The sequence below is a fragment of the Dendrobates tinctorius genome, unplaced genomic scaffold (genome assembly GCF_039654945.1).
Source record: "Dendrobates tinctorius isolate UK_male_01 unplaced genomic scaffold, ASM3965494v1 ptg000230l, whole genome shotgun sequence".
NCBI lineage: Eukaryota > Metazoa > Chordata > Amphibia > Anura > Dendrobatidae > Dendrobates > Dendrobates tinctorius.
In genome coordinates this window covers 3,441,037-3,453,489 of record NW_027361897.1, presented here as the reverse complement: position 1 = coordinate 3,453,489, position 12,453 = coordinate 3,441,037, and the positions used below count along the sequence as shown (strand labels likewise).

Genomic DNA, 12,453 nt, shown 5'->3' with positions numbered 1-12,453 from the left:
TCTGTACATCCATCAAGTCGTCATGGCTCGAGATCGATCGAAAGGCCATTAAAAAAAAAAAAAAAAAAGAGCGAGAAAAGAGAAAATAAATCTATACACTGTCTTTATGTGTAATCCTGTGGCTTTCAGATCAATGACTCTTATACGTCAAAACGTTCCCTACTTTAGCGCTGCACTGTCCATGTGCACAGAAGCGATTTTCCTCTCTTCCGTGCGGCCCGAAAATTACAATGGTCGTCTGAATACGACCCTACACAGATGAACATGTCACCATCATCCAGACACTAATTTGCTATACCTGATAGGCCTCAGTTATTAGGTAAGGGAACACAGAATATTGGGATCTCCTCTGATCGTTCTGCACGCTCTAGTGGCGGTCTTTACTCTGTACATATCAAGAAGTTATCAAAAATCTACAGGGTAAAAAAACAAAACATCCAACAAAAAATAAAAAAAAAGACATCAGATTTTACGGGAACCAGAATATAGCAACGGATTGATAAGGAGACCGAGTAACCAGCGTTCTTTATATCACAGAGGATTATATTTCATAACATCTTATACCGGGGAGATCTGTCCCAGATTCAATCAGCTTTCTGCCATTTTCTTGCCATCTGCGTATAAAGGGGCTAATACTGAAGATAATTATTTTCCAAGCTAAAAGTCATTGGAAATATAAATTTATGTGATAGGTTTTGATATTACAGGTTTATTTTATTATCAGTCAAAACATTAAGAATTCTGTCATATAGATTTGTGTCTGTGCTTGCCTACCTGTGCACTGCCATAGGGTACGGCTTATGAATGGGATGCAAACATCACTATCAACAGATGTGTATAGCTGGGTCCATATGGGGGGGCATAGCGCTGGAATTACTGGGGTCAATTCACTGCATGTCTGAATATAAGGGTGTACATAGAGACAACTCAAGTAGTTAATAGAAAAAGGGGGAGCCATTCCATTTAGATAGCAAGCAGGTATTCCTCCAGCACAGTTAGGGTGTTCTAGCTAGGGAGAGAAAAGTATAGCTGTTTTACATTGGCCTCCAAATTGCCCACCAAAAATGGTAAGCAATACCACAGCAAATCAGTTGGATCTTAGCAATTAAAATAAAATTGACAGGGGGGGGGGGTTCATTTGATTGTTTGCGTCTCCCTCACTTTCACAGCCATCTGCAGTTTAATCCCTCGTAACACTATTCAATCATCGCCCAGTGTTAAAGGGCATGGAGCCTCCATACTACCCCTTCCCAAGATTTCTGTTGGGAGTGGAATAGGGACGTTTAAGTCCCAACCCCATCTGAGAATAAACCCTACGCTTCCCTACGCCAACCTGGACCACCAACTTTGGGGAAGGGTTAACACATACCCAACCTTTTGGAATGAGATATCCCAAATTTGGTGGAATGACATCTTAGAAATCAGGACAGTCCTGGCAAATTTGGCACAGTTAGCAGGTATGGAGCCTCGGTGGTGATGTTGCATGTGAAGCATGTGACTGCTGGGGCCAATGAATGGCTGCAGTGGTCAGGGGACAAATGTACAGAATGTTATTACTTATAGTTCATGAACTCCAGACAATGGGGTCCATCAGGTGCAGTTTGTGTGTGTCGTTTGATGGATCCATCTCCGGCATCAACAGAAAAATTTAATTTTTGTGAACATAGCCATGTACTACCGTGTAAGTGCCCAATAAAATCACGAGAGGCCAGGAACTGCTCCCAAATAAATGTTTCAACACCGCCAAGAAACAAAGCAACAATGAAAAGGTAAATAGCATCTTGTGTATTACGGGGTGGTATACATGGTGTAATATGGTTAGACACAGATGTTCCCACATTGACCGCAGCAAACAACAACAACCCAGGCTTTGTCTGTTAGAACAAAGTAAGCAATGTGTAAGTTTGCTGACAAATACCTGCCCTACATACTAGGTATATACTATATGGTATACAGAAATAGCTTCAATGAGGCTTAAATCAACAGACCATAAATTGACATCAAGCCCAGAAGTCGGGGAATGTCTCAGATTACGGTAGAAGGAGCTTCATTTTGGGAATTACGGGTATTATGCCTCATAAGGTCAACTCAGGTTCTCAAAGTCAACATGTAATAAGAAGGTTTAGAAGATGATAAATGGATTTAAGCCCCTTTCACCATCAATGAAACAGATATCGCAAGATCAAAACACCAATGTTTCCATATGTTCCATGACGCATGTACGAACTGAGGTGGTCATCGTTTCCGGCACAGATCTCCTCTGTGAGGAGCCTCCTGCTTGTTAGTACAGGATTCTTCACGGACAAAATGGTCACTGATGAAGGTGCAAGTGACCAGAAGTTGATAGATGATTAAAACAATCAGTAACTCATGAAGGTTTGCTACATCAACACAGCCATACACATTTTAATCCGTATTGGCCGTTACAGACCATTAAAGGCCTGTTCTTATCATTTTCGGGCCATGTTCATGACTCCATCAGGTATTCCCTCTGAACCTCCCCATCCAAAAAAAGAATCGGAAGCATCTTCAATATAGCTCTTCAGCATAATGAGACAAGAAGTCACTTTGCTTTCCGTCCTTGTTCTGCCAGTGTCCTTTTTTTTTTTTAGACACGGTAGATTACAAAGATGGACTCCACCGGAACAAAGGCCAGAAGGAGCCAACTTGTACTTGTACAGTCAAGGGCCAAATCTCGTTTTCCAAAACATCAGTCCGAACCTTCAGAGGAGTCACAAACATGTGATGTGAATAAGGGGAAAAAAAAAAAAAAAAAAAGAGTGACTATACATGTTCAATGACACCAAACAAAGGAGGAAAGATCTTTCTGGAAATGTTCTTGCAGTATTTTGGGAATGTTCCTTGCCGAAAAAAATCTTTCATGGACTAGTGAGTATTAGATGAAAATTTTAAACAAAGCCGATCTCTTTCCAGACTATGAAGATCACTCATCAGTCAGCTAAACAATCATTGTTCAATTTCATCCAGAGAACAAACATTTTGCTAAACTTTAGACCAATATGTTCATCCACTTTTAGTTACTACTAAAGTAAAAAAAAGGGAACATGTCCACCAAGTTCAACCTTTATTGGTTCTTAAAAAACTATAATGCTCGATGGTTTTCTGCTTTCAGCTTTGTTCTGTCCGAAGGCTTGTTCTAACTAAAAGTAATGAAATCGGCATCGCTCGGGTCCATTGATGCTGTGCCACCGCCGTTGGTCGTCTCTAAAGACAAAGCTGCAGTGATCCACAGCTTGGAGGTGATGGCAATGTAGACGGCATGAGCCACTGAATGGCTGCAGTTGTCATAAGCACGGCAGCCAATCAAACAACAAAGCCCAGAGCAGTGCCAGAGAGGCAGAACAGGATCTGAGAGTGTGAGTAAGGCTGGGATCACACTACCGTGTGTGATGCAAGAAACTTGGCACTCAGGAGCTGTGGCTGCATAGAAATACAGGTAGCTGCAGCTCCGGTCCTGAGTGCTGGCGGCAGTGCCAGGTGTTGATGCGAGAGACTCGTGCGGTAGTGTGATCCCGGCCTAAAGATGATTTTACTATTTTTTAGTCAATTTCATTTTAAGCCTAGGGGCAAAAAAAAAAAATTTTGAAAATGGAAAAACCCCTTTGCATGAATCTTTTTTTTTTTTTTTTTATTTTGCCCCATAATCATGTCATTTTACAAATGGGTATATTATATTTCAATCACGGAAGAAAATTTTTTACTTTGTTACCACTCAGTAGCTGTATTATATGAAGACGATTTTAATTAATGTTTTAGACAAATGTAGGAAAAGTTGCAGAACTTTCCGTAGTAGACACAGCTGGCGTAGAAGAAACTTTCCCTTATGCTTGCATGTGGTATTTTCCTTTTTCATAGGAGAAAGTGTGTCTGAGGATGTCTTTCTGTGGATTACAAGGCATACGAGCGCAGAGCAGGCTCATTACCGAGCACTATTCAGCCCACTCTGCCGGCTAGCAGACATAAAAGGCCGTCACGATTGATGTTTGATGCTAATAAAAGTGATTAAATGGAGCAAGATAAAAAGAAGTCGCTTATGTGTATCCATTAACGTGCACCTTCTTTTTTTGCCTCTAAAATAGAGACATCACCAGATAATCCCTGCTGTCACTTACCAGCACCCGGCACGACGATATGGTAATATCACCCTCGTATTCCATATGTGCCAAGGTATAATCGCGCATAAACTGTGTATCAGCAGAAATGAGCGTGCAGACCCCATTATGGGCTTATGGTAATCACTGCTTTTAACAAATCAGCCCATCATGTCTGTGCAGCCTCGAAAATGACATATATTGATCTGAGTCTTTTATTTTACAAGTGCATGAAATGAGCATTCAAAGCAGCAGAACACTTATCGATAATATCTTAACCAGGGGGATAGGGATTTATGGGGCGAAGGAGACGGCTTCTGAAAACACTGATGTGACTATATGAAATGCTGACAGATACTGTAACGTGGCAGACAGATGGTAGCCCACAAGTAAAAGAAATTCTGGAGGGAACTTCATAGGCTTATCTAACATTTTAGATATAATATATGTATTCACATTGTATTAAAAAGGGTATTCATTAGTGATGAGCGAACGTACTCAGGTAAGGTGTAGAGATGACGTCCTCCTTCTTACTTCTGCTGCGGGTCCTGTGCAGGTGTACTTTTTCTGCCCTGCTGAGGGCAGAGTAAAGTACTGCAGAGCACAGGCGCCGGGAAAGGTCAGAGAGGTCCGGCGCCTGAACACTGCAGTACTCTGCTCTGCCCTCAACAGGGCAGAGCAGTGCGCCTGCGCCAGAGAAGAGGACATCATCTCTAGAAGATGGGAGGCGCCGGACCGGACAGCGACACCCATCGGACCGGACTGGACCCGGGACCGCCCTGGGCCCGGGACCGCCCCTGGGTGAGTGTAATCTAACTCGATTTTCTTATCTTTCAGGTTACATCGGGGGCTTATCTACAGCATTACAGAATGCTGTAGATAAGCCCCTGATGGCGGTGGCTGCATCTTATAGGCCAAAAATGGGGTGACAGATTCCCTTTAATATTAAAATTGCACACAAAAAGGCTTGTATTGGACAAATTAAATTTTTTGGGGGGAATTTTAATTCCTCTTACTGTGGCTTTGTTTTTAATTTTAAATTTAGGGACTCGGAAGTAAAAGGGCTCTTGATGTGGATTGCGAGCTTGCATATTTTGGCCAAAATATCGACCAATGAAGCACTCCTCCTCCCATCAACATTTTTATCTTCTTAATATATTGCAATCATCATATTATGTAGCACTGTGCTTACAATAGCTCATTTTTCCTTTTTACCCAGCTAATTCTTCTCTTTTACATTAGATCTATGACAACACATGATTGAAAACAGACTAGCTGAATCCTTCTAAGTTCTATGTAGAAACAGAAGGTCCGTTTTTCCTGCATTAGTCATAAGTCTCTGCAAAAGTGCATGCCTGGCAGGGGGAGGAAGAGCAGCTGGGTCAGGAGATGAAGAGGGGAATGATAAATGCATGGACAAGAGACTTCCTGTTTCTACATGGAGCAAAGAAAGGAGAAGAACTAACTGGGTAGAAAGTAAAAAATGAGCAATGGTAAGTTCACAGTGCTATATACGGTAATATGATGGCTACAATATATTAAGAGAATAAAAACTTTGATGGGAATTCTTTAAGGTGTTTTGCTGCACCCTGATAGTGCATCAGTTCTGTGACTTGGGCAGGTAGCTATGGTTGCCCTTTTTTGTGGTGTTAACATCGGACATGACAAAAAAAAATGTACATGGCAGCAATTTTTAATGTGATGCGATGACATTGGAGTAAAGAAAATTGTCTAAAATTTCTAGCAAGGTGCATCAAATTTATTATGTTACACAATTAACATTATTTGCATTGAAGCAAAAAAAAAAAAAAAACTCTTTCAGTGATCGGATTGAATTGAGAAATTGAGAGATAATGGTGGTAGTGAAAAATGATAGGCGCTCCATTGTGGTTATTCCCATATTCATAAATGGGTTTTGCCAGATAGTGGCTATAAATACAATCAATGTTGCAATTTACTCATTAATACAATTTTAATCCGTTCTGGAGATATTAACACTTTTCTTTTTGTTAATAGCTTGTTGTCTCAGAGATAGACAATCACTGCTCCAGAGTTTGCTGGCTGAGCCCGAAGCCACAACTCAGTGCAAGTCTATGAGAGCAAGAACAAGGCCAGAAGGGGGTCTCAGACTTACACTGAGAGCTTGTGACCGTTACCTCTGACTTCTGGTCAGCCAGAAGTTGCAGTCAAAAGATGGCGGTGCAGGACCGGAACGCTGCCGGGAATAGCTGAAGATGGCAACTGGTGAGTATAATACTAGGTTCGGGGAACTTAGATTCGTAACCCCACTCCAGAGCTGAAACAAAAAAAAAAAACGCTAAAGTGGCACTTTGATATTTCAAGAAAGGAAGAAAGGCTGCAAATTTTAAAGAAGCAAATGGAAAAAGTGCTCGTTTTTACAAGCACTATCATACAAAATCCATCTATCAAGATGAGAATAACCCTTTGTGGCGACTACTGCTGCGCCTCCTAAAAAGGTCACTTCTCAGAAGTTGTGGGGTGAATTACAGAGGAAATATATGATTTCTTCAGAAGGTTGTACAATTAAAGTTGAAATACTGCCTGACGAAGGATCCAGACCGGGACTGAAACCAGTTTGCTGGGTTTATATATCATTCTTGACCAATGAATAAAAGAAGAGCTTTATTAGTATGACCTTCCGAAAAAAAACCAAAAACATTTACTTCATCCTTCGAGGACAGCACACACTACATCATTTTTCCTCTAATTCCCACTGCTAAAATTGTCACAACCTCCCCCAGATATTAAAAAGGGTTTTCCACTACTTAGATATTGAAATCCATTGATCCATTCTTAGATAGGTGATTAATATCCGACTGGCTAGAGTGCTGGTTGTCGGACCATCACCAATCAGCTGTTTGCAGCTCTGATAAAGAACACCGCACCATTGTACAATGGCAGTCAGCAGGTCTAGCTCCTATAGAAGTCAAAATCTGCAGGGATCCTTTAAAATTAATGCGCTATATATTACATATATCTTCTCACACATACACATATTATATACGGTATATATACATACACACGCCCACATATACACTGTATATGGGTGGCAAGGTGGCTCAGTGGTTAGCACTGTGGCTGTGCAGCACTGGGGTCCTGGGTTCAAATCCCACCAAGGACAACATCTGCAAGGAGTTTGTATATTCTCCTGGTGTTTTTCGTGGGTTTCCTCCCACATTCTAAAGACATACTGATAGGGAATTCAGATTTTGAGCCCCATCGGTAATGTCGGTAAAGCGCTGTGGAATCAATGGCGCTATATAAAAGAGTAAAAAATATATATATACACACACACACACACACATAAAGGAGTAGAATATATAAACACACACACATATATACTGTACATTTATTATTATACCAAGATATATATTGACCCCATAAAAAGCTGCTATTTTGCCATCCATTTGCTATTCAGCAATTTGGGGTTTGTGTGTTTTGTACAGTGCTCACCTGTAAGAGAGACGTCCATTGTCTTCTATAGATCAGTACGATTATGGCAATTACACATCTATATTCCGACAGAACTTGAGTTATGAACATCCAATTCATGTACGAATCGTAGTTATGAACATAAGATGTAAAAAAAAAAATAAAAAAAAAAAAACCACTAACACCTCCCTAACCACCCCACTTCTCACCCTCCTATTTCCACGGCTGTGGGCCATGTCTCCTGCCTCGTCACTATAGACCAGGACTTTCATCCACATCCTGGCCTAAGATTATGACGTCGTGAGTGACGTCAAGACAAACGCCGCGACCTTACGATGCGACCACCAAAGCTTGGACCAGGCTAGAAGTCCAGGACTATAGTGAAGAGGATGGAGAGTCAGCATGCGACAGCGGAAAGGAGAGGACCAGACGGCGACCATCCGGCAAAGAGAGTTATGAGGTATTAGATTTTTTGTGTTTGTTTGCTTTTCTTATCATTTGCTGGCTTGGTACCTGTTCTAAATTACATACAAATTAAACAAGTCCCAACACTGACAGGCAATGTATTGAGCCACGGTTGCCATTGGTAGGCCTTCCACTGCCATGACAATGCATAGCAAGAACTGCTCCGGCCAACCCTGACTGGATCAAGGGGGAGGGGAAGGGTGATGGGCTAACAGAGAGCCCCATACTTCTGTTTAACCACTGAAATGCCACTGACGGCGACATCTAAGGAGTTAAAAAGTAGGGTCCGACCTGGAGATGAGCTGCTATGTTACACACAGTATATTAAAGGATGTGACAATATTTTTTTATAGAAGGCAGACATGTTTTTTGTAGCCCCTTTAAACTGAATATGGAAATAATGAATAGAAAACCACAAACCCCAAGTACAACCGGGCCGATCTGTGTTTGGGTCCAGTGTGAAGCAGCTCTTTCTGCCCCTAGCAGTAGCAAGTCCCAGCAGTGCTGTAAATGCTGCGGTTTTGCACATACGATACTTTCCTAACAGTGGATTTTTTTCTTAGTTATTGTAATAATTCTAAGTCGCAATATGTGACGCACACTGGACGAACATTGCCGAAAAGTAGAGCATCAAGATTTGTGTGGGATTTTATTTTTTTTTAAAGAACAAACCTCGCCCCCGCAATGAAATACAATCTATGTGAACTAGATTTCTCCTTTCTTAAATAAAACAAAAAAGAAAATCAAATAGAGCTCGCCGGGTCATGCGGAAGGCGAGACTGGAGGTAAGTCAAGACTATAAATCCCCGAGTACAAAGTTAAAGGAAACAGGAGGGGATAGGTAAATGCGGGTTTATTAATGGAAAACCTGTCAACCGTATTTGCTTTTTCTTCTTGCATGGCTGCCTTCCAATTAGCATTAGATTTAAGAGTAGTGTTTAGAAGAAGACACAGCGAACAAGGGAAAGCCGTCCAAATGCAAAGGAGCCAGTGGAAAACCAGCAAGCTGCCAGGGACAATAATAAAAGGCGCTCACAGACGGTGCCATGAATAAAAGCCCGACGAGGTCTCCAAAGGCCTTAGTTACAAAGTAAGATCCCCCCAAAAAACTACCAAAGCTGCAAAAAGGTCTTTATTAGGATAATTTTATAATTCTACATTTACTGGCGCTGCCGGACAGTTCCTTGGAAGCAGCTGCACACAAGCAGAGATAGATCTTGACTTTGGGCAGAAAGTCCATATTGTTCTTCAGATTTAGTGAAGTCCATCCGATTCCGTACAGTCACTGGGGCAACACATCAACTTTCTTTTTTTTTTCTTTTAGAGGAAACACTGTTCACAAAAGTCTCAGATCAGAAAAGCTTTCTCCCAGAACCATGTCCTTTGTTAGGTTAAGTCAAGTAAGCAAGAGTGGGGCTCCCAGTGCCCCGTCCCCACTATTCACCCTATAATGTTACAACATGGGACGCCTGGCCCTACGACCCCTCCGTCACTCTTCCTTTTCAGATATAGCCCTCAACCGAGATGCACTCGGCCAATATCCAATTCTCTTCCCAACACACTTAAAGCACAAAGCGAAGGAAATGCCCAGTGCTTGAGCGGATGAAGAGACTTTCTCAATAGGACTCTTCAATTGAAAAATTAAAGTGATTAGAATGAGAGATTACTAAATTATCACTAATTATCATGGTAATGTGGCCAATTACCATGCTAATCAAGTGCCTGTATTTGTATAGAATTGCAGCTATTGTAATAAGATTTTTTTATTGTCAAGGCCCTGTTAGACCCATGATCGGTAAACAAGTGATCGTTGGAACGGAAGCTCACAATTTAAAATCGGCCCGTGGAAACACAACGGCAATCACCCGCTGAATAAGCACAGTGCTCATTGTATAAAAATATTTGTTTCCGTAACAATTATTGTCACCGGCAGCATATCGCCCTATGTAAACAGGTGATGTGCTGCCGAGAATATATTCTGTATATGGGGACAGTACAATCATACTAGTGATCGTTCTGTCCCGAGGATTCCTTGTCGGCCAGTGTAAACAGGTGCTGAAAAACTTGAATATAGACGATCTGCACACTTTACTGACCTGGAATCGGTAACAGGAAGGGCCAGTACTTGTGAGCTCTAATTACTTGACTCTACTAGACAGTACAGCACGGAAGACTCTTGATCATGTCCTACCAAGGGCACCAACAAAAGTTCTTCACATAAACCATGCTCGATGTAATAGCCATATATGGGAGTATATATAACAGGCACACACAAACACACACTAGCTTTCATTATTTTTTATTTTTACTTTACATTAACTTATGCAGACTTATGAATTTTGCTGTAGAGCTGCAGGTAGCGTGTGGCTTAGGCTTCTTTCACACATCCGGTGGTTTTGTTCCGGCGGCGTGCGGTGGAAAGCCGGACCGCCGGATCAGGCCTGTAGCGGTGACACCGGATGCAGATGCGGCGCCTGATCCGGCTTGGAAAGCATTTAAAGGAGCCACACCGGGGACGAAAGAGGCGGCGGTATGCGGGGGGGGGGGGGAGAGAGAGATACGCGCGCGCGCGCCGGGCACTTGTTGGTTAAACCTCACAGTGTCCGCGCATGCGCTGTAGAAAAAGTTGTTCCGGCGCTGCAAAAAAACGTTGCAGGCAACTTTTTTTGCTGACGCTGGACGGCGTGGGTTTGCCGTTTCCGGCTTAAAACGGAGGCGCTGCATGTCCTTACGACACGATGCGGTGATCATTAAATTCTATGTGCCAAAACCGGATCCAATGCCGGATCCGGATTCAAAAAGCCGGATGTGTGAAAGCAGCCTAAGAGGTTGACTTTACCACTACATTCCACACAACTAATCTATAAAATAATCTGGCATACTGCAGATTTTACTATCCGTATCACAGGTCAGTTTCTGTGTGAACATGTCTTTCATTTAAATCTCATTCCACTGAAGATTTTCTGTTAACAAAGCAGGGCAACATTAATTCTAGTAAGTGTGAACTTATCCTATAGATCACGCTCCGGCAGACTTCATTTTTGAGTTCATTGGCCACACCAGTCTTTTTCCGGGTCGTCTTCAAGGCATCTTTAATGGGAATATGTCACCAATTTTTTTGCTACCCCATCTGAGAGAGGTAGAGATGTAGGGGGGCAGAGACCCAGATTCCAGCGATGTATCACTTACTGGGCTGCGTGATGTAGTTGTGAGATGTGTTCTCGGCTGCAGATCTACCAGTTCTCTAAATGCTGAGCTCTCTATAACCCCGCCCACAGCACTGATTGGCAGCAATCTTTGTACACTGTGCATAGGCAGAAAGCTGCCAATCAGTGTTAGGGATGGAGTTATACAGAGATCATGAATATGGAGGACTACGAGGTAGCAGGTTTACCAGTCCTCTAGTGATAATCCCCTGTTGACAAAACCGAAATTTTATCAAAACTACAGAACACAGTCTAATAAGATACATTGCTGGAATCAGGGTCTCAGTCTCTACATCATGCTGCTCTCAAGTTAGGTGAAAAAATGCTGGTGACAAATTCCGTTACAGTTTTAAACCACTAACTAGCATCTAAACGCCGGCACGTCACAGATCAGATCTTTGATGCTCTGCCCGTAGTTGAGGACTGGTAAGAAAACATAAGCCTATTTGATTTCCCAAACACATCGTTTTTTTTTACCTCTGCAAATGATCCATCAAAACAAACCAGATCACTTCTGAGCATGAAGTGGAAAGTTGCAATGATATGACCTGAAATAATATCATTTATTCATGAAAACATCTCCTGCTTCCTCCGCTGGTTACGTTCCAACCACAATAAAACCAAATTTATCATGTAGTAAAAGAGTTTACCGCCAGACGTGGGGCCTATCCAGCTCATTAGGACGTGTAGACAGAGCACAAGAATTGATTCCAAGCGACGGATTTATTAATAGAAGTTTTAGAGACGTTCTCAGCCTCGCGACATCTGCATCGTTCTGCTGGCCTGGATAGCACGCGGCTCTACTCTCCGAGTGCCGAGAAGTGACCCCATTGCGGTTCTGCAAGGACTATTGTTTCTCACATGGCAATATGGGCATAAAGTGATTTATGAGTTCTGATATGGTTTTGCTGACAGGGGTTACTTGATCTAATTTTATACTCACAAAAAAAAAAAAAAAAAACCATGTCCAGCACTGTTAAGACTGGAAGAGCTTTCAGCGCTGAGCCGAATGTTTATGTTGCAAGCAGGAGAGAAAAAAAATCTGTTGAGAACATAACCTGGGGCGCTGCTGGTCAAGACAGATTTATGCTAACAATACAGCCATTCCCGCTGATTTTGTCAAGTCCAAAGGATGCTGCGCATTAACATGATGGCATTTACATAGAACAGAGCCCTTAGATGAGGTTTATCATTGTGATACTAATGTTTCGAGGCTT

At 42.1% G+C, this 12,453-nt stretch overlaps 1 protein-coding gene across 4 annotated transcripts in view; it reads right to left on the bottom strand.

Annotated features, from left to right (window-relative positions):
- The window catches only part of LZTS2 (leucine zipper tumor suppressor 2), a 156,222-nt gene that overhangs the window by 90,102 nt on the left and 53,667 nt on the right, over positions 1 to 12,453 (bottom strand). The window contains exon 3 of one of the 4 annotated variants that reach the window (XM_073555783.1): positions 6,247 to 6,408. The exons of 2 other annotated variants lie outside the window; for them this stretch is intronic. The gene's annotated coding sequence lies outside the window, so the exon portion shown is untranslated. The remainder of the gene's footprint in view (positions 1 to 6,246; positions 6,409 to 12,453) is intronic. One more of the 4 variants, XM_073555782.1, reaches the window with a different exon arrangement.